General features: G+C 48.5%; 1 protein-coding gene across 2 annotated transcripts in view; it reads right to left on the minus strand.

Moving 5' to 3' along the window:
* ALS2CL (ALS2 C-terminal like) overlaps positions 1–22918 on the minus strand; it is a 76343-nt gene extending 53425 nt beyond the window's left edge. Inside the window, exon 1 of one of the 2 annotated variants that reach the window (XM_060280995.2) lies at positions 22677–22918. The gene's annotated coding sequence lies outside the window, so the exon portion shown is untranslated. Of the gene's footprint in view, positions 1–12378; positions 12504–22676 lie in introns of those variants that run through there. The other variant, XM_060280996.2, reaches the window with a different exon arrangement.
* Between the last annotated feature and the right edge of the window lie 210 nt (positions 22919–23128).

Consider the following 23128-nt stretch of genomic DNA (forward strand, 5'->3'; position numbering starts at 1 on the left):
TAGCCCATCGCCTCACCAGGAAGCTAGCCTGGCAATTCCAGGGATTTCAATCATCTGCTTAGATTTTAACACTTGCTCTATACAGGGTCATGTTGACCCTTTGACTGTGCTTAATGACAGCTGGTGGCAATCATAGCTTGACAAAATCCGTAGGGGAGAAAGGCTGCTGGGGAAACCTATTGCAAAACCCAGCCGAAGAAACACCGCTGATTCAGTGCCATTTTTAGAAAGCTTTTTCTCCAGAAGTGGTATGATTAATGTGGGAAACAGGAAGCCGCGACTATGATGGTCAGTTGATAAACTAACCTTCGTTCTCCCCCACGGTTTGCCACCAAAAGGATATCGGGAAGTCCTTTGCGGTGAGCGAATGCAAATCTAGCAGAATGGAGAGATATTTTTGCATATTCAGGGTACCAGTCAAGGAAATGAGCTACAATGCCATGTTTTTCCCCCTTCCCGCTTGCCTCTACTCAGTGGGTTCCCAAATTAGTCCTTGGTAGCTGCAGCTACCAAGGGACCCAGGTGGCGGTGTGGGCTAAACCACTGAGCCTAGGGCTTGCTGATCAGAAGGTTGGCGGTTCGAATCCCTGTGACGGGGTGAGCTCCCGTTGCTCGGTCCCAGCTCCTGCCAACCTAGCAGTTCGAAAGCACGTCAAAATGCAAGTGGATAAATAGGAACCGCTACAGCGGGAAGGTAAACAGCGTTTCCATGTGCTGCTCTGGTTTGCCAGAAGCGGCTTTGTCATGCTGGCCACATGACCTGGAAGCTGTATGCCGGCTCCCTCGGCCAATAATCGAGATGAGCGCGCAACCCCAGAGTTGGTCACGACTGGACCTAATGGTAAAGGGGTCCCTTTACCTTTACCTTAGCTGCAGCTTCACCTGCCCTGCACCGAAAGGGTGTCGGAGAATTAAAACAGAAACAGGAGTGGCAATTGCTTATGTTTCCCGACTCCTCCTATTTCGGGAATGCAAGTCAATCCGACAGATCTGCTGCTGTTTTTTTCTTCCATTCTTTTTTGATCTTGTTGACTTGTTAACAGAAGAAGTGTGCAAACGTTACAAAAAGAAACAGAAAACAAAGATTCAGTCTTTTAAACCAGAAAAGCGCCACTGCCTGGAAGGACAAATGTGCAATGCAGCAGGGATCATGAAATATAGTGACTCATAATTTTTTGTTGTTGAAAAATTCTCCAGAGAGTGGGAGTTTATGTAAAAGAACACTGTCGAAAGATCAATCCGTTGGCAGGTCTTGATTGAGCTTCAGTGTGTTAAAAGGATAATGGTACAAAACAAGATTTATAGCAAGTCGAATAATATGGAGAAAGTAAAGTTTAAGCGCGTGTTTAAGGAATTTAAATCGGGAATGCGAGGGGAAGTTCAGAGGTCTTCATAGATTTAATCACGAATGGATGTACAAAGCAAGTATTAAGTTGTTGTTGTTGTTTAGTCGTTTAGTCGTGTCGGACTCTTCGTATTAAGTTAAAGAATGAATAACTGTTTAATTTCTCATTTTGCCTATAATATCATAGAATCGTAGAGTTGGAAGAGACCACAAGGGCCATCCAGTCCAACCCCCTGCCAAGCAGGAAACACCATCAAAGCATTCCTGACATATGCCTGTCAAGCCTCTGCTTAAAGACCTCCAAAGAAGGAGACTCCACCACACTCCTTGGTAGCAAATTCCACTGCTGAACAGCTCTTACTGTCAGGAAGTTCTTCCTAATGTTTAGGTGGAATCTTCTTTCTTGTAGTTTGAATCCATTGCTCCGTGTCCGCTTCTCTGGAGCAGCAGAAAACAACCTTTCTCCCTCCTCCATATGACATCCTTTTATATATTTGAACATGGCTATCATATCACCCCTTAATCTTCTCTTCTCCAGGCTAAACATAACATATCTATTGTATACTTCTGTTATAAAGTTTTCAATCAATAAAGCACTCAAAAGAAAAAAAAAGGGGGGCGGGAAGAAAAAAAGAAATATTGACTCATAAAGATTTGCTTTAAAAATAACCAAGATATAGAAAAAGAAAAGTTGACTCCACTTGTGAGTTCCATCATTCTTGAGAATAAAGCTTCTATATAGTCATAAATGGGACCCAGGTGGTGCTGTGGTCTAAACAACTGAGCCTCTTGGGCTTGCTGATCAGAAGGTTGGCGGTTCGAATCCCTGTGACGGGGTGAGCTCCCGTTGCTTGGTCCCAGCTCCTGCCAACCTAGCAGCTCGAAAGCATGTCAAAATGCAAGTAGATAAATAGGAACCGCTACAGCGGGAAGGTAAATGGCGTTTCCATGTGCTGCTCTGGTTTGCCAGAAGCTGCTTTGTCATGCTGGCCACATGACCTGGAAGCTGTACGCCGGCTCCCTCTGCCAATAATGCGAGATGAGCGCGCAACCCCAGAGTCGGCCACGACTGGACCTAATGGTCAGGGGTCCCTTTACCTTTACCTTATAAATGAGACAGAAATTTGCTTATACTGGTGGCCATGAATGACCAGGGGGCTCTAGGTTAGTTATTTTCCCCTTTCCCTTTTCCTGCTGGGGAAAAAAAAAAGCATCACCCATTGTTAAGGCACAGGAAGCCTCTCTTCCAGGAAAGATAAAACAAAAAACTCAACAGATATTCAACCTTATTCAAGCCTGGTTTGAGTTTCAAACACAGGAAACCAGGCAAAGCCAGGTGTGATGCAACAGGAAAAAATGTGAATCAAGTCCATTCATAAGCAGCAGCCCAATGTGTACACAGGCCTTTCAAAAAATGGGGAACTTTCACAGTGGCCATCATTTCATTCATTCACTTCTTCCGTTCTTCCAGCCTTCCGCAAGCCGGTCCCAGCCAGATGTTTTCCTGGAATACAACTCTCATCATCCCCAACTGTTGGGTCATGCTGTCTGGGGGCTAAACAGGGCAGGTTCGCCATCTAATAGATGCAGCACAAAAGGAAAATGGAACTGGGAGGGAAGAGGTAGAGAAAGCGAATTCAGGTACAATGCCTTAAAAGCTAAAAGAAAAAAGAAAGGGAAAGGATGAAAGGATGAAAGGATGATCTGCATCTACAGGACAGAAAGGGCGAAAGGGCGAAATCGTTTTAGGAAGAATGAGACCTTGGGATGGTGGAGATGAAGGAGCGAATATTCTGGGCAGTGAGCTTAGCACCAAGGAAGTAAGTTTGCCTGCCATGGTCGGTGAAGAAAGGGCCATGAAAAATCCCTTAACATAACGGTTCTGGCACCCTCTCGACTGTGCTGGACTACAAATCCCATTATCCCCGACTATTGATCATGCTGTTTGGGGGCTGGAGGAGTGGGGAGATTAGGAGTCCCATGCTGCAGCAACTTGCCAAGCCAGGACATGACAAGAAACTAAACTGGCAGATTTCAGCTGTGATGCATTTAGGGGGGAAGAGGCATTAGCGCCAGGGAAAGGATACTAAAGGGACATGGGCATATATATGTGCCCGTGGAAAGGGGTGCATATTTCAGGCAAGAACGAGAGGGTGGGGTGCCAATCCAAGGGCCCTTTATTAATTGCTTTCATCCTGGGGTAAGAGATTCCACCAACCACAAAGGTCTGTAATCTCCACTGACTGGAAAATTAGGGTAATAATAATAGTAATTGATTATTTATACCCCACCCACCTGGCTGGATTTCCCCAGCCACCCTGGGTGGCTTCCAACAGAACATTGAAATACAATAATCTATTAAACATTAAAAGCCTCCCTAAACAGGGCTGCCTTCAGATGTCTTCTAAAAGTCTGGTAGTTGTTTATTTCCTTGACATCTGATGGGAGGGCGTTCCACAAGGCGGGTGCCACTACCGAGAAGGCCCTCTGCCTGGTTCCTTGTAACTTGGCTTCTCGCAGGAAGGGAACCGCCAGAAGGCCCTCGGAGCTGGACCTCAGTGTCTGGGCAGAACAATGGGGGTAGAGACGCTCCTTCAGGTATACTGGACAGAGGCCGTGGAGGGCTTGAAAGGTCAGCACCAACATTTTGAATTGTGCCGGGAAACGTACTGGGTTGCCAACCGTTAAGATTGTGGGGGCTGGAAAACAAGCAAGCCTGGCAGGTTTGACTTCTGGGCAAGCTGCTAGCTTGCGCATAGGAAAAGCAGAGGTGCCGCTGTGGATCTAGCGGGATTTTTAAAAAATAAAAATAAAAATCTTGAAATATAGTGAAGGAACCCGCAAGAGCATGTAGAATTAGAATCAAAGAATTGTAGGGTTTGAAAGAATCACAAGCGCTATTTAACTCAACCCCCTGCAATTCAGGAAACTTTTGCCCAACGTGGGGCTCGAACCCACAACCCTGAGATTAAGGGTCTCATGCTCTACCAACTGAGCTACGCCAGCTCACTTACAAGTGCATGTATAAAATAGCATAAGAACAGGAGAAGAAGCTGCTGGATCAGGCCAATGGCCCATCTACTCCAGCATCCCGTTCTCAAAGGGGCTGACCAGATGCCCCAATGGGAAACCCACAATCAGGATTCGAACACAGGGCATTCTCCCCTCCAATAAATGGCATTCAGAAGCATTGCTGCCATCGATCACCCTCTCTTAAATTTGTCCAATCCTCTTTTAAAGCCATCTTTAAAGCCATCGCTGCCTCCTGTGGGGAGGAGTACCGCAGGTTAACAAGAAGAAACACTTCATTTTAACCATCACAAATCTTCCAACATTCACCTTAATTGAATGTCCACAAATTCTAGAGACGATTGTGATTATATTCTTTTTTATTGTGGGGTTTTTTTGGGGGGGGCGGGTATCGTTTTCCGTAGTTTAACTATGGGCTGTGTGAAGAATCGCTTTCCGCTTTCTGCTTTCCCCATGCCATGGATTTTTAGAAACTCCTATCAAATCGCTTGCAATCTTCAATCTTTAAATATCCCAGATATTTTCCCCCCTCTTGCAGGAAGTTTTATATAACCATTCAGAAGCCGTTCTTCCATCCCCATGGAGTCTGACTTGGTACACTCCTCTGGGAGTCTTCCACACACACCCCTCCACCTGCAAGTATGGGCTGGTCCCCACTTATAACCCCAAAGTGAATCCTTGAGTCTCTGAGGAATGAGCAAGCCTCTCTTCCAGCCTTTCCGGCTTAAGCCACCCACCTGGTCCAGCCTTCCCGGGACGCCAGTCCCTCCCCATGATGACTAACACTCCTGGAATCTGTTTACGCTGAAAGAGTTGGGGCTGTATTCCTTAGCCTAGCAGAGCTTCCATCCAAGTCCAAGGAAAGAAACGAAACAGGTAAGGAAGGAGAGAAAAAGCAAGTTTCAGCACAGACAAAACCCGCCCCTTTCCGTTGCCAGGAAAACCTCAGAGCTCAAGCCCAAGGAGGGCGCTCTGCTGTCTCCCGGTTCTAAATGGAGTTTCGCCGCTCCAGCACGATTCACATTGTGAATGAAATGCAAAACACAGCGAGTTCCAGTCCTCCCACAGGTTTCCAGCAGCAGGCATTCAGAAGCATGGCTGCCTCCAAGCTTGGTGGCACAATACAGTGGGTAGAAGCCCTCTCCTCCTCCATTAATTTGTCTAATCCTCTTTTAAAGCCATTCAGCTTGGTGGCCATCGCTGCCTCCTGTGGCAGAGAGTTCCATAGTTTGCTGCGCTGCATTAAGAAGTACTTTCTGTTCTCTGTCCTGAATCTTCCAACACCCGGCTTCACTGTCCACAACTCCTAGTGTTATGAGAGGGAGGAAAGCGCTTCTCTATATCCACTTTCTTTGGGCCATGCATAATTTTATAAACTACTAGCACATCCCCTCTGACTCCAAAAACTTCCCCCAAAAGCTGCAACTTTTTTCATAGGGGAAAACACTCCATCCTTGTGATCATTTGAACTGCTCTTTTTTGAACAGAAAGTGCCGATGCCCACCAGCTGAACCCAAACCCCACAGCAGCACACTTCCTATTTGTGACTCTCAGAAAGTGGAATCTAGAGGAACGGCGCCTCCGATTGAGGAGCTATGTAGGGACTGAGAAGCTACTGCCATGCGCTCTGCGTGGGGCTACCTTTGAAGGTGACGCAGAAACTAGAACTAAACCAGAATGTGGCGGTTAGACTAGTGACTGGGAGTGGCCTCAAAGACCATATAACACCAGTCCTGAAAGAGATATATTGGCTCCCAGTACGTTTCCGAGCACAATTCAAAGTGTTGGTGCTGACCTTTCAAGCCCTAAATGGCCTCGGTCCAGTATACCTGAAGGAGCATCTCCACCCCCATCGTTCTCCCCGGACACTGAGGTCCAGCTCCGAGGGTCTTCTGACGGTTCCCTCCCTGCGAGAAGTGAGGTTACAGGGAACCAGGCAGAGGGCCTTCTCGGTGGTGGCGCCCACCCTGTGAAACACCCTCCCATCAGATATCAAGAAAATAAACAACTACCTGACTTTTAGAAGACGTCTGAAGGCAGCCCTGTTTAGGGAAGCTTTTAATATTTGATGAATTATTGTGTTTTTATTATTCTGTTGGAAGCCTCCCAGAGTGGCTGGGGAAACCCAGCCAGATGGGTGAGGTCTAAATAATAAATTATTATTATTATTCCATGCTCACTGGAAGGACAGATCGTGAAGCTGAGGCTCCAATACTTTGGCCACCTCATGAGAAGAGAAGAATCCTTGGAAAAGACCCTGATGTTGGGAAAGATGGAGGGCACTAGGAGAAGGGGACGACAGAGGACGAGATGGTGGGACAGTGTTCTCGAAGCTACGAACATGAGTTTGACCAAACTGCGGGAGGCAGTGCAAGACAGGAGTGCCTGGCGTGCTCTGGTCCATGGGGTCACGAAGAGTCGGACACGACTAAACGACTAAACAACAACAACATTATTCCAAGGAAAAGCACACAACAACTGTTCCACCCGACCTGTCGGGAATTGCTTTCTGACTCCAGAGAATCACACCAGAGAATCAGAGGAAAACCCACCCAACTGAATCATCTCAAAAAGAAAAGCTTCCTGATACAATGCCACGCTGCTCAGTTCCTCGAATGCCCCAGAGGAAGTGGGGACAATCCATTCGGCGCTCCAGTGAGCGAGGCGCAAAAGACTCATCACAACCAGGGTGTAACGTGGCGCACCCAAGGGATCCTTGCAAAAGGTTGTCAAGGCCAGCTTGTGAGATTTTCTGCATGTATTTTGTTTTAGAATTTGTAGGTCTCACACGCAGGGCCAGCGCATCCATTAAGGCAAACTAGGCAGCTGCCTAGGGCGCCAAAATGGAGGGGGCGCTGGCCAGCCTGCCCGCCGCTGTCTGGGGCCGCCTCCACTGCGCCTGTCAGCTGTTGAGCGGCTTCAGGCTGCTATCCCAAGGCGCGCGTGCCTCCGGAGAGCGGCCTGAAGCTGCTCAACAGCTGACAGGCGCAGTGGAGGCGGTGTCACGGTCCGGTCGGCGGGTGTCAGGACCAGAGGCAAGATGGTGGTGAAGAAGCAGGGGTCCAAGAAGCACGGCAGCAACAAGGCAAGGGTCCAAGGAACAGGAGGCCAGATGCAACCAGGCAGGGATAGCGTTGCTGTGGCAAAGAGCTGAAGGGAAATGCTGGGCTTTTATCCCTCCCAGCTCCTGCCACCAGGTGCAGTGAGATCTCAAGTGGCCTCACCTGGGTGATTACTCCTTGCCTCTCCAGCACAAGCTGAGGATTTCACCTGTGTGGCCACGCCTTGCTTCTCCAGCACAAGTTGAGGCATGTCCCAGTCCTGCAAAGCACTACAGGCCCCAGAGCCTGACTCCTGCCCATACTCCTGACAGGCGGCCCCAGGCTCGCACTCCCCGTACAAAGCTCCAGAGGCGTGCGGGGAGTGCGAGCCTGGGGCCACCTCGCCGCGCCTCTCAGCTGATTATTATTATTATTTCTACTTTTTTATTTTTGCTATTTTTTTCTATTTTTTATTCCACTTTTTTATTTTTTCTAAAAAAGGTCAACTACTCTGGGAATTTTTTTTGGGGGGGGGGGAGAAGGCGATCTTGCCTAGGGCGCAAAAACTCCTAGCACTGGTCCTGCCAGGCAGAAACCCAGACATAGAACTTTACACGTCCTTTGCTTCACCAACTCTCCATTATCCCGTGTGTAGATGGCCTTGAGATAGTGCTTTAGATGTCAATAAATTAATTGCAACAACAACAACAACTGTACCACACATCAGATGCAAATGTATTTTTTTTAAAGATTTTTATTATTTTTCAAATAAGACATACACAAACAAGACATATAATATAACACTGTCCCTTCATTTTCCCTCCACACACCGGTCCACTTCTGCCACCAGTAGGACCCGTGTGCTTTAGGAAACAAAGGGGTCCAATTGTGAATTGAGTTCTGCTTCCCCCCTCCCTCCTCCCTCCATATCCCCCCCCCCTGCCACTGAGAGAACAGGGAGGAAGGGGTTATGGGGATCTGCATCCCCCAACTCTTTCATAATCATATTAATAAACCTAGAAAAAGAAGAAAGAAAGAAAGAAAGAAAGAAAAGAGGAAAAAAAAACAAAAAAAAAACAAAAGGAAAATTGGGAAGAGTTCAAACTTCCCAGTTCTTATTATTTTAACATCTTAATTGCGACTCCCTCGATAGTCTTCCTCATGGTTTTCCTAACAAATTCTGATTACTTGTGGCGAATTTTCCAACTCAGTTTCAAATCTTAATCTTATAATATTAACTCAATCCTCCTCCTTTTTCATGCTGCCCTCCCACAGGTCCCCTCCTGCCACAAGAGGTGCCTGCAGAGCACAGCACTTCCAAGGTTCCATTTCCTCCTCACCCCTCTGAGCACCCCCTGCCACTGAGTGCCTCAGAGTAAGGAGAGGGGGGTAGGCAGCTTTCTGCCTAAACACCTCACTTAACCTACAATAATTTACAGTAACTTAAAAATTCTTTCCAAACCATTCTTATACTCCCTTAAGGAAACATAACTTTTTTCCCTTTCTTTTTTACATTCCATCTCCTCTCCCTAAGTCTTTTTCCCCCAATTGGTTCAGCATTTCCATTGTCATGCCAAGATTTCGAAGACCGTCTTTCAGAAACCAAAACAATACCTTTTAACTAAAGTTTTTACCCCACACCCATTCTTTCCCAAATCCATCTCCAGGCCTTTGCCCCCCCCCCTGCCCCTGTCCTTCCCATCCCACAAAAACCCCACTCCACATTTTAACCCCTCCAGGATCTTCAATTCCATTAGACTTTAAGTCCCTTTGTCTCTCATCTTCTTGTTCTGCTTGTTTTTCTTCCTTTTGGAAGTCATATTTTGCTTCATCCCAAACAAATTTGTCATAGTCCAAGTCCTCTTCCAGTTGTTTCTCCTCACACACAGTCTCAGAGTCAGCAGTCTCCAAATTTAAATTATCCTCCAAGTCCTGGACTTGGACTTCAATCTCAACTGGTGGTAAGTTGGGATGTTGCCGTTCCTTGTAAAAATCTTCCCATGACAGCAAGTAGTTCAGCACAGTCTCCTGGAAGGCTCGAGACAGCTTTGTTTTCATACCTCTCGTAACCGCAGATAAACAGGGGGTAGGGAACAATGGGTACTGGAAAATTCCTTTCTCAGACGATCAACTCCATTTTGGCTGTTCTTTTTCTTAATTCTTAACTCAGTCCCAGATCCATTCTTACTTCCAATTTAAATAGTTCTTTCACATTTTCAAACAATTTTTCCTGTTCACAGCAGTGCAATCAATCCACCCGGTCTTTTGACAGTTTGACAGCTTTTGACAGCTGTCAAAACACTCTTCCCCTTAATGCCGCTGTACCTCAAGGGGTGCCGGACTCAGGGGCTGAGATGGTTCCAAAAAGTCTTTTTTCCCTCTCGGGTCCACAGTTTCAAATTCTTTCGTTATTCGGCTTAGGATTTTTTTTTCCAAACGCCTCCCAGTTTCCCATTAGGAAGAGACCGGCTTCCGTTTCTTTAAAGTCTCTCCTATTTTCCAATCAGCAAATTTAGGATTCAGATCAAAGTTCCACTTACTTCTTTAGGGATCTTTAGTTTCAAATTGGAAGAATCCGCCACTTGCCGGGTCAGGACTCGGAGCTTCGCTTCCCGGAGGTAAGATGTGGCCCAAAATGGCTCCCGCGGTTCAACCCCGCCGGCTCACGATCGCTCTATTGAGCTCTCGGGCGGCGGGGGATCCGCCAAACGGAGCAGCCGCTGGACGCCTGAGTCATCGGAACTCTCGATCCGATGCTTTTACGGGGAGTCCGCTCGCTCTGCGGACTTCCCCCCCCCCTCCGAGAAGCCAGGGACCTCGGCACGCGAAGTCCCTGCGTCCTTCTCACCGCCGCGACGGACCGGAAGTCTCCATCAGATGCAAATGTAGCCTAGGCTGCATACATAGGCCTACCATACATTCAAAGCACATTTCTCACCCCCCCAATAATATTGGGAACTGTAGTTTACCCCCACAGAACTATAATTCCCAGCACCCATGATCCTTGTTTTTTTGTGGCGGGGTTTTTTGAAATGTATGGTGTAGATGCAGCCACAACGTTGGGGGTGGGAAATCTGCCGATTTCTTTTAGTTAGTTAGTTTGTTTTTCATTTTTTCCAGTCTTACATTCAGTTCTCCACACTCCTGCAACAGCTTTGCAGATTTTTAAACGCATCAGCATTTTCCAAACCCACACATTTGTGCTACCAATTCCCCCTCGTACAATGCATTTCTGCACATTCTTTTACCACGCTCTCCCATAACATACAGCAGTGTTTCCCAACCAGTGTGCCTCCAGATGTTTTGGGACTACAACTCCCATCACCCCTAGCTAGCAAGACCAGTGGTCAGGAATGATGGGAGTTGTAGTCCCAAAACATCTGGAGGCACACTGGTTGGGAAACACTGACATACAGTACCCATTTTGGCACCCGTTTCCCGGCCAAAGAGCTGCACTGCAAAATGGAGAGAGAGGGAACCTGTGTTTTGGCTTGCGTATCAATTGGGTAGTTTCACGTTACGTTGCAAACGGAATTGAGTTTTGACCCCCTATCCTCGTGCAGATGCCAGGCACAAGGTAGGGCGAAGCATCACATGCTTCAAAAAGAACAAAATCAAATAGCAATAGACGGAGAGCATGTTCTTTTCTCCCAGAAGACTAGAAACTCAACTAAGCTGATGGGCAGACAAAAGCCAAGGGCTCCTCAGTGCAATGCAGAACGTGCGGAACTCACTGCCACAAGGTGCAGTGGGCGACAGCTACTAGGCTTGGAATGCTGTAAAAGGGGATGAGGCAGAAATCACAGAGGAGAGAGTATGTTCCATCTCCATGCTCAAAGTCTACTGAATTCCAGGACGTTTGTTGCCTTCACGTCCTGCCAAGGACATCAATAAGGTCTTGGTGGTAAAAAAAAAAAAAGGTAAAGGACCCCTGGATGGTTAAGCCCAGTCAAAGGCGACTATGGGGTTGCGGCACTCATCTCGCTTTCAGGCTGAGGGAGCCGCCGTTTGTCCACAGACAGCTTTCCGAAATGGGGCACCGTGATGGAAACCAGAGCGCACAGAAACGCCATTTACCTTCCCACTGCAGTGATACTTATTTATCTACTTGCACTGATGTGCTTTCAAACTGCTAGGTTGGCTGAAGCTGGGACAGAGCAACGGGAGCTCACCCCGTCACGGGGATTTGAACTGCTGACCTTCTGATCGGCAAGCCCAAGAGGCTCAGTGGTTTAGACCACAGCGCCACCCACGTCTCCCGCAGTCTTGGTGGACGAGGCCAATGGCCCCTCTATCTCAGCATCCTGTTATTCAACCAGATGCCCATTTATGAGAAGGCTGCAAGCAACAACCGGCTCTTTCTTCAATGCATCCCTGCATCTGGAATAGCCATACAGCCAGACTCCTCCTTTAACAATACAATCCTCTCTGTGAGTCTACTCAGGAGCAAGCCACCTGAATCCTTCTTCCCCTCTTAAGCACTGGTTAAACCGGGATACACATTTAAGCCAATTCAGTCAACCTAGACTATCACCCCACGCTTAAAAATAACAGGAAAACCGCCTTTGATATGAAATAGGGCATTGTAAAAGTTTTTGGGGTTTTTTTTTTTAAGAAAAGGAACCAGCTAGACAAACCAGCCTCCTTTGCGTCCACATCCTAGGCGACTCCGATTCCTAGCAATCTACAGGCTGCCCTGTTCATCGAAAAGCAGTCTGCGCATGCTCTACAGTCCTGTTACGTCGGAAGAAGCCAGGCTTGAATCCGACTTGGGCTCCTTGCCTTCGAGAAGAGAGGACAGTCTAATTCACAGATGGTCCGATTTCACGGGCCAAGGCAGTGGGGGGGGGGTCCTCAGTCGCTACTGAAAAATCCCAGCTGGTCAAAGGGGGTTGGACTAGATGTCCCCTGGGGCCCTGTCCAATCTACAATTCGAAAAAAGAAGACGGAAAAACAACTTGCCTTATATTGAAACCAACATAGCTTGCATGGTTCGTTGCCGGCGGCACCTCTGAACAGTTCTGGGCAGCTTTTTATGCCTGGCTGTTTAAGAACCTGGGATGCCACACCCCGCCCGCCTCCCACTGCCAAATTTCCTTTTCTGTTCAGCTGCAGAACCTGCTTCCTGGATGACACACACAACACACACGCCACAGCCCAGAGGTACGATTACAAAACCATCCCGGGCAGAAGGTTTCAAGCCAGCCGCCCAATTCGTTTCCTCCTTCGCCCCGGCTGTTTATAAACAAGCCCTCCTGCTTGCAGCCTGGCGATGGGCAAGGATTTAGTTTTGAAAGACCGGGAGCCTGGGAGGAAGATCTAGGCAGTGGCTAAACTGCCACGCCAAAGCGGCTGAAGAATTTACAGAGGGGTGAATCTCGAACAAAGGAGCTTTGAAAAGAGAGAGGCAAGCATTTAAAAAATGCCAGTGCGGAAAACGCTGAATTGAAACTTATAGAGAAGTGCGGTTTTGTCAACTCTGGCCAGAGAATCGGGCCAACGGCCCATCTAGTCTGGCATCCTGTTCTCATAAAGTCATCCAGAGAGGGAAATCTGCAAGCAGAATCCTGACACAGCCTCCTCCTGCGGTTTTCAGAAACTGCTACGGTGGTACCTTGGTTCTCAAACGCCTTGGTACTCAAACAACTTGGAACCCAAACACTGCAAACCACAATTTTACTACTAAGATAGTTAAATTGCTGTTTTAGGGGTTGTTTTTAAAAGTCTGGAATGGATGAATACATTTTGCATTACTTTCTATGGGAAAGCACTCCTTGGTTTTGGAACACTTTGGTTTTGGAACGAACGTTGGGAACGGATTCAGTTTGAGAACCAAGATACCACTGTATGCAAGAAGTATTGCAGCATCTGACCAGGAATGCATGTTTGTAGGGTTTTTTTTGTCAACTTGGCAACCCTGGCCAGGCTTTGGAGTTCGGCAGTGTGGAATTGAAACTGTGGAACTCCCTCCCTCAGGAAGCAGCTGGCCACTGACCCAGATGGCATCAAAAGAGAATTACTGTACAGTGGTACCTTGGGTTTTCAAACTGCAAACATGCATTTTATATCTAACGAGACCATTGATCCATAAAATGAAAGCAATAAACAATGTACTGCAGTCACACAATCCATCAGTAGCTGAACTGGGCTCCACAGTCACAAAAACAAAACAGAGCCCCCAAAACGCAAAATAAATAGCAAAAACAGACAGACCTCAGCGTAACACTCAAATTGGAAGAGCAACACTCAAAACGGAGCATGTTCAGCTTCTGAAAAAGGTTCACAAACCAGAACACTTACTTCCTGGTTTGCAGTGTTTGGGTTCCAAGTTGTTTGAGTACCAAGGCGTTTGAGAACCAAGGTACCACTGCAGACAAATTCATGGAAGAGAGGGCTATCAAGAGCTACTAGCCTGGATGGCTGTTCTCCGTAGTTGGGGGCAGCAATGCTTGCAGTTGTGGGAAACTGCAGGAGAGAGCATTGAAGAACTAGGAGTTCCTTTGATGACCTTGGGAGAAAAGCAATGACAAACCTAGACAGCATCTTAAAAAGCAGAGACATCACCTTGCCGACAAAGGTCCGTATAGCTATGGTTTTCCCAGTAGTGATGTATGGAAGTGAGAGCTGGACTATAAAGAAGGCTGATCGCTGAAGAATTGATGCTTTTGAATTATGGTGCTGGAGGAGACTCTTGAGAGTCCCATGGACTGCAAGAAGATCAAACCTATCCATTCTTAAGGAAATCAGCCCTGAGTGCTCCCTGGAAGAACAGATCGTGAAGCTGAGGCTCCAATACTTTGGCCACCTCATGAGAAGAGAAAAATCCTTGGAAAAGACTCTGATGTTGGGAAAGATTGAGGGCACTAGGAGAAGGGGACGACAGAGGACGAGATGGTTGGACAGTTTGACCAAACTGCGGGAGGCAGTGGAAGACAGGAGTGCCTGGTGTGGAGAGCCCATGGGGTCACGAAGAGTCGGACACGACTAAACGACTAAACAACAAAAAAAAACACCAGGCAGGCCCTACAAATAACTAAGAGATGCATTTTAAATAAAAGGGCACATTCTTCCGATGTAAAAACATGCAGATTCCTGAACCATCCGCGGGCCCGGATTTAGAAGGCAAGCGGGCCGCATCCGGCCCCCGGGCCTTAGTTTGGGGAACCCCCCTGCAAAGTTTGATCTCAGATTTTTATTTTTTGCAAGCCAATTACGGCCCCACACCAATCCATTCCATCCCCACAAACCCACTTTGGCAGAGCACCCCAGGACAAATCTTGTTCTGTAAAACTGTAGGCCAAACCAGTTAGCCAAAGAACACAAAAGCCTCTCACGTGCCGCAGCCACCAGGCGTTTGCTCTCCGGCAAGAATGCAGCTCAGCAAAAGCACCCCATGGACTCCCTCTGCTTCAGAGAAGCGCTAAGGGAGTCCTAACAAAAGCCTCTTTGTATTCTCGGGCGCTCGCTCTTTGCTCTTTGTAGGTGGCGAGATGCCAAGCCGATCCTCCTTCGCTTGATGGGCCAAACCCGAGTGACCTGGGACAGAACATTCCTGGACCAGCCAGCCAGAAACGGAGCTTAGGTGGGAGACGGAGGAGGGATAGACAACGCATTTATTGTAGGGCTCGGGAACCTCTAACACCTCTCCAGGGACATACAAGAGCATGAGAAAAGCCTGCTGGATCAGGTCAATAGCCCATCAGGTCCAGCATCCTGCACTCAAAGCGGCCAACTAGATGCCTCAATGCGAAGCCCGCAAGCAGGATTCGAACACAAGACCCCACTCCCTTCCTGCGGTTTCCGGCAACTGGTATTCAGAACCATTGCTGCCTCCTACTGTAGGGGCAGGGCAGAACTGTCGCAGCAAGTAGCCCTCTCTTCCTTGAATTTGTCCAATCCTCTTTTAAAGCTATCCAAATTGGTGGCCATCACTGCCTCTTGAGGGAAGGAGTTCCACAGTTTAACTATGCGCTGCCTTCCTTTTATCCACCCCCATCGTTCAGCCCGAACACTGAGGTCCAGCGCCGAGGGCCTTCTGGCAGTTCCCTCCCTGCGAGAAGCGAGGTTACAGGGAACCAGGCAGAGGGCCTTCTCGGTGGTGGCACCCGCCTTGTGGAAAGCCCTCCCATCAGATGTCAAGGAAATGAACAACTATCTGACTTTTAGAAGACATCTGAAGGCAGCCCTGTTTAGGGAAGTTTTTAATGTTTGATGTTTTATTGTATTTTTAGTTTTGTTGGAAGCCACCCAGAGTGGCTGGGGAAACCCAGCCAGATGGGTAGGGTATTGATTAATTAATGAAGAAGAAGAAGAAGAAGAAGAAGAAGAAGAAGAAGAAGAAGAAGAAGAAGAAGAAGTTCTGAATCTTCCTCTCACCCGCTTTCTGGCTTTGTGACGTTCCGAAGGACCTATATCTCTACAGGTAAAGGTAAAGGTAAAGGTAAAGGGACCCCTGAAAATTAGGTCCATTCGTGACCGACTCTGGGGTTGCGGGCTCATCTCGCATTATTGGCCGAGGGAGCCGGCGTATAGCTTCCAGGTCATGTGGCCAGCATGACAAAGCCACTTCTGGCGAACCAGAGCAGCGCACAGAAACGCTGTTTACCTTCCCGTTGTAGCGGTTCCTAATTATCTACTTGCACTTTGACGTGCTTTCGAACTGCTGGCTTGGCAGGAGCTGGGACCGAGCAACGGGAGCTCACCCCGTCACAGGGATTCGAACCGCTGACCTTCTGATCAGCAAGCCCTAGGGCTCTGTGGTTTAACCCACAGCGCCACCTGGGTCCCTCTCTACAGAGGAAGTAATAATTCTAAATACTCGTGCTCCTCCTGGGCAAAGAATTCGTATTTATTTTGTTGGCATCCGTCCGTCTTAGGAGACAAGGGAGGAGCGTGCCTTTGGGAGTGAAGTCAAGCTGTTGGAAGGTTGCCTGCTGTGGATGTAGAGCAGGCATCCCCAAACTTCGGCCCTCCAGATGTTTTGGACTACAATTCCCATCTTCCCCAACCACTGGTCTTGTTAGCTAGGGATCATGGGAGTTGCAGGCCAAAGCATCTGGAGGGCCGCAGTTTGGGGATGCCTGATGTAGAGAATGATACAGGAGAGACATGTTTTGTTGCAGCCAGGGCAGATGAAGGTTGTGCTGCTGCAGATGCGTCAGGCGTTTCTTCTCTCTGTACCCCTCCTGGCGGCCATCACTGCTGCGGATGCAAAATCTGTGTCTGCCTGCCTCCAGGGACTGTGGTTGCCTGCAAGGATTCTGAACTTAACATCTCTACTAAGGGGATCTGAAACAGAGTGACCGAGCAGGAGAGAGGCATTTGGAATCCTAGCAGATAGAAGATCTTGATGCCATAAAAGCAGCAGTTGTGGAATTGGTCGATTTCATATTAAGGACAGTGCATGAAATGTGGAACTCCCTGCCACAGGAGGCAGCGAGGGTCGACAACCTTGATGGCTTTAAAAGGAGATACTACAGGAGAGAAAGCTCTTGTGCTCAGATCTGGCATTCTCCCCAGAGCTGCCCTTTGTGGGACACTGGTTAATGTGACACAGCCAAAAGCAGCCTTAAAGTTTCCAGGCTGCAATGATTGCCTCCCAACTTCCTCCTAGATGCACAGAATTGATGAGTGGCATGGCTTGGAACTGCTGAGGCGGCCATTTTTCGGTCAGTGACCAGGAACAGCTATTTAACTCATGACAGGGAATAACCTTGAGAAGTTATGGAAACCTTAGCTGCTCAATGCACAACTGCCTGTTCTAATGGTAGCTTCTTGCGGCTGAAAATGGAGAACACCAACCACAGGGTGTTCGGGTGTGTGTGTGTGTGTGTGTTAGGGAAGGGGTAGTACCACTGGTGGGGGGCACATCGTGCTCCTTCTGGGGTAGTTTGTTCACCTTTGGACTCGGCTCTCACCTGTGGCTCCAAGAAGCTGCCCGCATGTGACAGCGGCCACATTCCCGGGAAACGGCTTCGACTGGTTAAGGGGTGATATGTTAAGGAAGGTTAAGGGGTGATATGAAAGCCACGTTCAAATATATAAAAGGATGTCATATAGAGGAGGGAGAAAGGTTGTTTTCTGCAGCTCCAGAGAAGCAGACACGGAGCAATGGATTCAAGCTACAAGAAAGAAGATTCCACTTAAACATTAGGAAGAACTTCCTGACAGTAAGAGCTGTTCGGCAGTGGAATTTGCTACCAAGGAGTGTGGTGGAGTCTCCTTCTTTGGAGGTCTTTAAGCAGAGGCTTGACAGACATATGTCAAGAATGCTTTGATGGTGTTTCCTACTTGGCAGGGGGTTGGACTGGATGGCCCTTGTGGTCTCTTCCAACTCTACGATTCAATGATTGGTTTGTTAAACCCAGTGCTAGATTTACATATAAGCTAAACAAGCTATAGCTTAGGGCCCCGCTCTCTTGGCCCCCCCCCAAAAAAAAATAAAGGAAAAAAACAACCTGGATGTACATTTCCAAAATGTAAGATAAAAAATAAAATAAAACCTATTATCCAGCAACAGTGTTTTGTGTTGTGTAGGCTCCTATGATGTAAGACTTTCAGGCTTTCTCAAACTCGGCCCTCCAGATATTTTGAGACTACAATTCCCTTCATCCATGACCACTGGTCCTGCTAGCTAGAGATCATGGGAGTTGTAGGCCAAAAACATCTGGAGGGCCGAGTTTGAGGAAGCCTGATGTAAGTAACGGACCGCGCCTGCTATCTAAGATATCACTGGTTTGCTCATTTCTATAGAGAGGGTGCCCACATTCTACATGCTCACTGGAAGGACAGATCGTGAAGCTGAGGCTCCAATACTTTGGCCACCTCATGAGAAGAGAAGAATCCTTGGAAAAGACCCTGATGTTGGGAAAGATTGAGGCAGGGGCATAGCCAGGATCAAAACTAGGGGGGGGGGGCAAGCCATGGTCGTTCAGGGGCGGGGCCAAGGCACGGAAGGAGAGGGGCCACGAAGTGGGCGGGGCTAAAGGGCCAGCGGGCCTGATGACATCATCGCGGTGGCAGCAGCGGCCACCTTGTGCTTCTGGGGCTGGTAGCGTTGGCGGCTACCCTGCTTGGCTGGAGAGGACGGGAGGGTCGGGCAGGCGAGAGGGGGTGGCAGGGCGAGCGAGGGTGAGGCAAGACACGGCCGCAGCCACGACGGCTCCGAGGCGTTGCTGCATATCAGCATAATATTTCAACCATGGTTCAAGCCCCACCTTAGGAAAAAAATCCTGCATTGCAGGGGGTTGGACTAGATGACCCTTGTGGTCCCTTCCGACTACAATTCTATGATTCTATTGATATATTACCATAGCATATGCATCGTTCTGCTTTCTTGAATTGTCCTACTCCTAGGCATAGCAGCCAACTCCTAGAGGCCTAGGTGCCTCTCTTCCCCCCCCCCCAATTACTGGTAAATACCGTATTTGAAAGAGTCATCCCCCCATGTTGATGGGCTTTCTATGTGGGGCTTATCTGCCCCCCCGTATTTTATTAAGGATGGAAGAGGGAGGGAAGGAAGGAAGAAATAGAGAGAGGGATAACTCATATTTGTGGGTGCCTCTGGGTGACGCTGTGATGCTGGAACTCTGCATGTACAGGAGCCTTGTAAGCAGCTTTCTCTCTGCTTGATTTACAGCAGGCACGTCCAACAGGTAGATTGTGATCTACCAGTAGATCACTGGATGTCTGTGGTAGATCACTGGTAGGTCACTGGCACCCCTAAAAAAAGCTCACCCAAAATTTTCCTCCTCCCTCAAAAAAGTTGAACTATGACCTGAAGCCCTAAACAAAAATGGGCCTCCCTCCCTCCTAAAAGAAGCTCAACAAGTTTGACCTAAACCCCAAAAAACAGGGCTTCCCTTCCTTAAAAAAAAACTCAACAGCTTTGACCTGAACCCCCCCAAAAGGGGGTAGATCACCCCCAGTTTTAAACTCTGAGTAGATCAGAGTCTCTTGGGAGGTGGCCACCCCTGATTTACAGTATACAGATGCAGGAGGAGGGGCAGACTGGAACACCAATGCTTTTTATAAACATCACTGTGTCTGTCAAAGCTACAGCCCCCCCCTTTCTTATTCACTTCTTTTTAGCCTTGCAGAGCCACCTTAGTCAAATTGAATCCTCTGAGTCTGCACCCTCATTAAATCGCCAATAGAACTCTTAATGCTCCTGAATGCTCATTAACAACTCCCACTTAAGAACAATAGGGTGAAATGGTCAGCTATCGAATCTTGCCTGGGGATATATGCTCCATTGTCTTAACTGCTTAACTACTGGTAGCCACTTTGCTTTATTTATTTGATGTGTTTTTGTTACTGCTGTGTCCCCCCCCCCAGCAAGCGGAGACTTAGCTGCTCTTGCTAAAGCAAAGCCCTTTCCACTTCAGTTTTTGGAGGGGAAAAGTGCTGGTTATGGTCTGTAAAATACATTAATTTTTTTGCTTCTAGGGGGGGGCAGCTGCCCCCTCCTGCCCCCCCTGCCTACGCCCATGGATTGAGGGCACTAGGAGAAGGGGACGACAGAGGACGAGGTGGTTGGACAGTGTTCTCGAAGCTACGAACATGAGTTTGACCAAACTGCGGGAGGCAGTGCAAGACAGGAGTGCCTGGCGTGCTCTGGTCCATGGGGTCACGAGGAGTCGGACACGACTAAACGACTAAACAACAACAACAACTTTCTGCATGTGCAAATGGCTTGAGATACCTATGAGGTCCATAAGTTGACATATAGCATATATTCAACACAAAAAAACCCAGTGACAATTTGTTGTTGACAAAGGACAGCTGGACATATAAAGGACCCCATGACCTTCAGTAGCTTAGGGCCTCATCAAACCTAAATTTGGCCCTGGTTAAACCAGATGAGCACAGCCAATGGGTCTCAAACCCTCAGTGAATTAGAGGCTTCCCATGTGTGCAAAGACAGAATCGGGCAGACTGAGCAGATGAGACCAAGATTGGGTCCAGTGGTCAACAAGGCAGTCTCTGCACATGCCATAGAGGGAACTGGGGCTCGTTCACCTGGGAAGGGAGCCTATCTAGAAGAAGGAAATCTCCGATCCTAAACCTTGTGGAATACCTTTGGGAGAAGAAAAGGCTCCGGAGTAAACCCTGCACAAATCCAAAATGGAGTCCCTAAGGCGGTTGGGTGGTGTCTCCTTCCGGCAACTCCTGCAGCCTAGCTGGTGCCAAACGTCTTGCTCTGCTTTCCTTTGGACCAGAGTGAGGTCTTGTTGTCTGGGCAACCCAGGACCTCTGTACACACTGCTAGTGGTTTAATTGCTGTACCACCGGCTTAGCGGTTGTTGGACTACAACTCCCATCATCCCCGTCCATTGGTTAAACCGACGGTGGACGATGGGAGTTGTAGTCCAACAACATCTGGGCGCCCGAGGCAGATGAAAGCCAGTGTAGGAAACAAGAGCTTGGGAAGCAGAGCAGCATGACACAGGTGCATCGCAATGGGGGGGAGGCGATGGGGGGTGGTTCGCCCCGGGTTCCACTCTGAGGGCGCAGACTTTTTACCAGGAGGCTGGAGGCTCAGCTTGGGAGTCGCGGAGGTGGGGGTGCCAAGCGGGATGCTGCACATGCGTCATTACGTGGCGGGGTATCGCCGCCCCCGCGCCTCCAAAGCCGCGCGCCTCCATCTACAAACTCCAGGTAGAAAGCCCGCTCAGCGCATTGCATGCAATGTTACGTAGTGGCGACACCCCCCCCCCCGGGGTGCATGGCAATTTGCTGCTCCGGGTGTCGCGGCGCCTCGCTCGCTACGCCCCTGGCATGACATGATCCTGGAAGGTCAGAGCTGGAAGGAACCTTAGAGGTCATCCAATCCAGCTTAATGCAGGATGCAACGGCAGTCTTCAGTGAGAGGTGAGCACCCAGCTGAACATCAATGTGTCCAACCAAGGAGGGCCCACAACCTCACAATTTCCGCTTTCCTTCCCTGCTTTGGGGACAAATGACCTGTTGCTTGCAGAGAACCACATTCTTGAGAAAACCATAATGGGGACACCTAGTGGCCAAATGGCACAACTACATCGGAGCGTTGGAATCAGGCTTACAGACACATTTAAAGCCCTTTCCCCAGGGGTAACTGTAGTTTACCCCTTGCAGAGCTGCAGTCTCCAGCACCCTTAGCAAACTACACTTCCCAGGATTTTTTTTTTGGGGGGGTGCTTTATATGCATGGTGCGTACGCAGCTAGAGTCAGACCATCTAGCTTAGATTCGCCAATAAAGAGCAAAACTCTGGGGATTCATAGGATTGTGAAATTGGAAGGGACCCAGTGGGTCATCTAGTCTTAGAAAATGCACATGAAATGTGTTCTCATCACCAAACATGGCAGGCAAGCTTATTGCCAAAGGACTTTTGCCCTTTCTCCCTTGCTTGGACCATCCTCCTACCATAATTTTAAGTTTTAAGACTTGGCACCTGATCTTGCTTTTTTCCTCATCCCTCCCAGTTCTGCTTTCCTTTGTTGCTGCATCTCTTAGACTGCAAGCCTGCAGACGGGGACTGTCTCGTTTTTCCTTGTCTGCATGCAGGCCGATCTGGGAGTCTGCTTGGCTAAAGAGCAGGGTGCAATTGCAAATAAATAAAGCTTTCCACAGGGCAAGCTCTCAGTCTCCACGTCCTACTGTAACTAAATACAACAAAGCATTGGATCCCCTGCCTCCACTCCCCGGCCTTTCTCTTTTGTTGTCTTTCATGCTGTAATCTCCTGGGGATAAATAAGCTTTTAAAAATTAAATGATCAAACCCAGCATTTATTTCTCACTTTCTTCCTAACACAACTTTCTGCGCCCTAACACGGCCATATCTACACAAAACATTGAAGGCACATTACAATCCCCAGAAATCTTTTTTTTTTTTTTGCAGGGAGGGAACACTTTGCCCCCTGTAGAGCTACCACTCCCAGCACCCAATAAACTACAATTCCCAGGATCCTGGGTGGGATGAGGGAGCCATGCGCTTTAAAATACGTTCTAAATGTACTTTAAAATGTACAGTGTGGATTTGACCACACAGAAAAACATCCAGAGGCCTTTGCTAACACAATATCGAGTCGAGAAATTTCTGTACCTTTGACAAGAGTAAACCAAGACCTCACAGCCACATCCCCCTAAAATTGCATCTCAGCAGATTGTGCATAGTGCAGGGCTCTTTGCAAGCTCTATTCTTTCCCTTTTTGACAGCAACGGGCAGGGGAAAAATTTATAGAGAACGTTTCGGGTTTCGTTCAGTCGCCCGTAACTCACCCGCAGAGAAGACAATGGCTCATTCTGCTAGAAGGTGGGGGTCAGGCGACACCAGCAAGGCACGACCACAGGGCAAGGACCTCGGCCGAGCTGCGCATCGTTTTCCTCTGTGACACACGGATGGCCTTTGCTCTCCTGTCTGGCCCTTCCCCAAAGTCCCAGCCCTTCAGGAGAATTCTGAGGCTCACATGCTTCCCTGTTGACGGAAGTCTCTCCCAGGCCAACCCTTCGGATTTGCTCTCCGAAGGAAAGGGGGAAAGAGAGAGAGGCACATCTATGTCTCCCAGGATGCACTGCAAACGCATTCCTGGTGCTCATGGAAACTGCTTGAACGGCAGCCAAGACCTGGAAGCCTTGGCAGAAGGCCGCAGCGGCTGTTGCCGAACCTAAGCTGGCAAGCATCTGAGAGAATTAAAAAGCAAGGAGACACACATCACGACTGACAGCTCTAA

This window comes from Zootoca vivipara, chromosome 11, assembly GCF_965207765.1.
Source record: "Zootoca vivipara chromosome 11, rZooViv2.hap1.1, whole genome shotgun sequence".
In the NCBI taxonomy this organism is placed as follows: domain Eukaryota; kingdom Metazoa; phylum Chordata; class Lepidosauria; order Squamata; family Lacertidae; genus Zootoca; species Zootoca vivipara.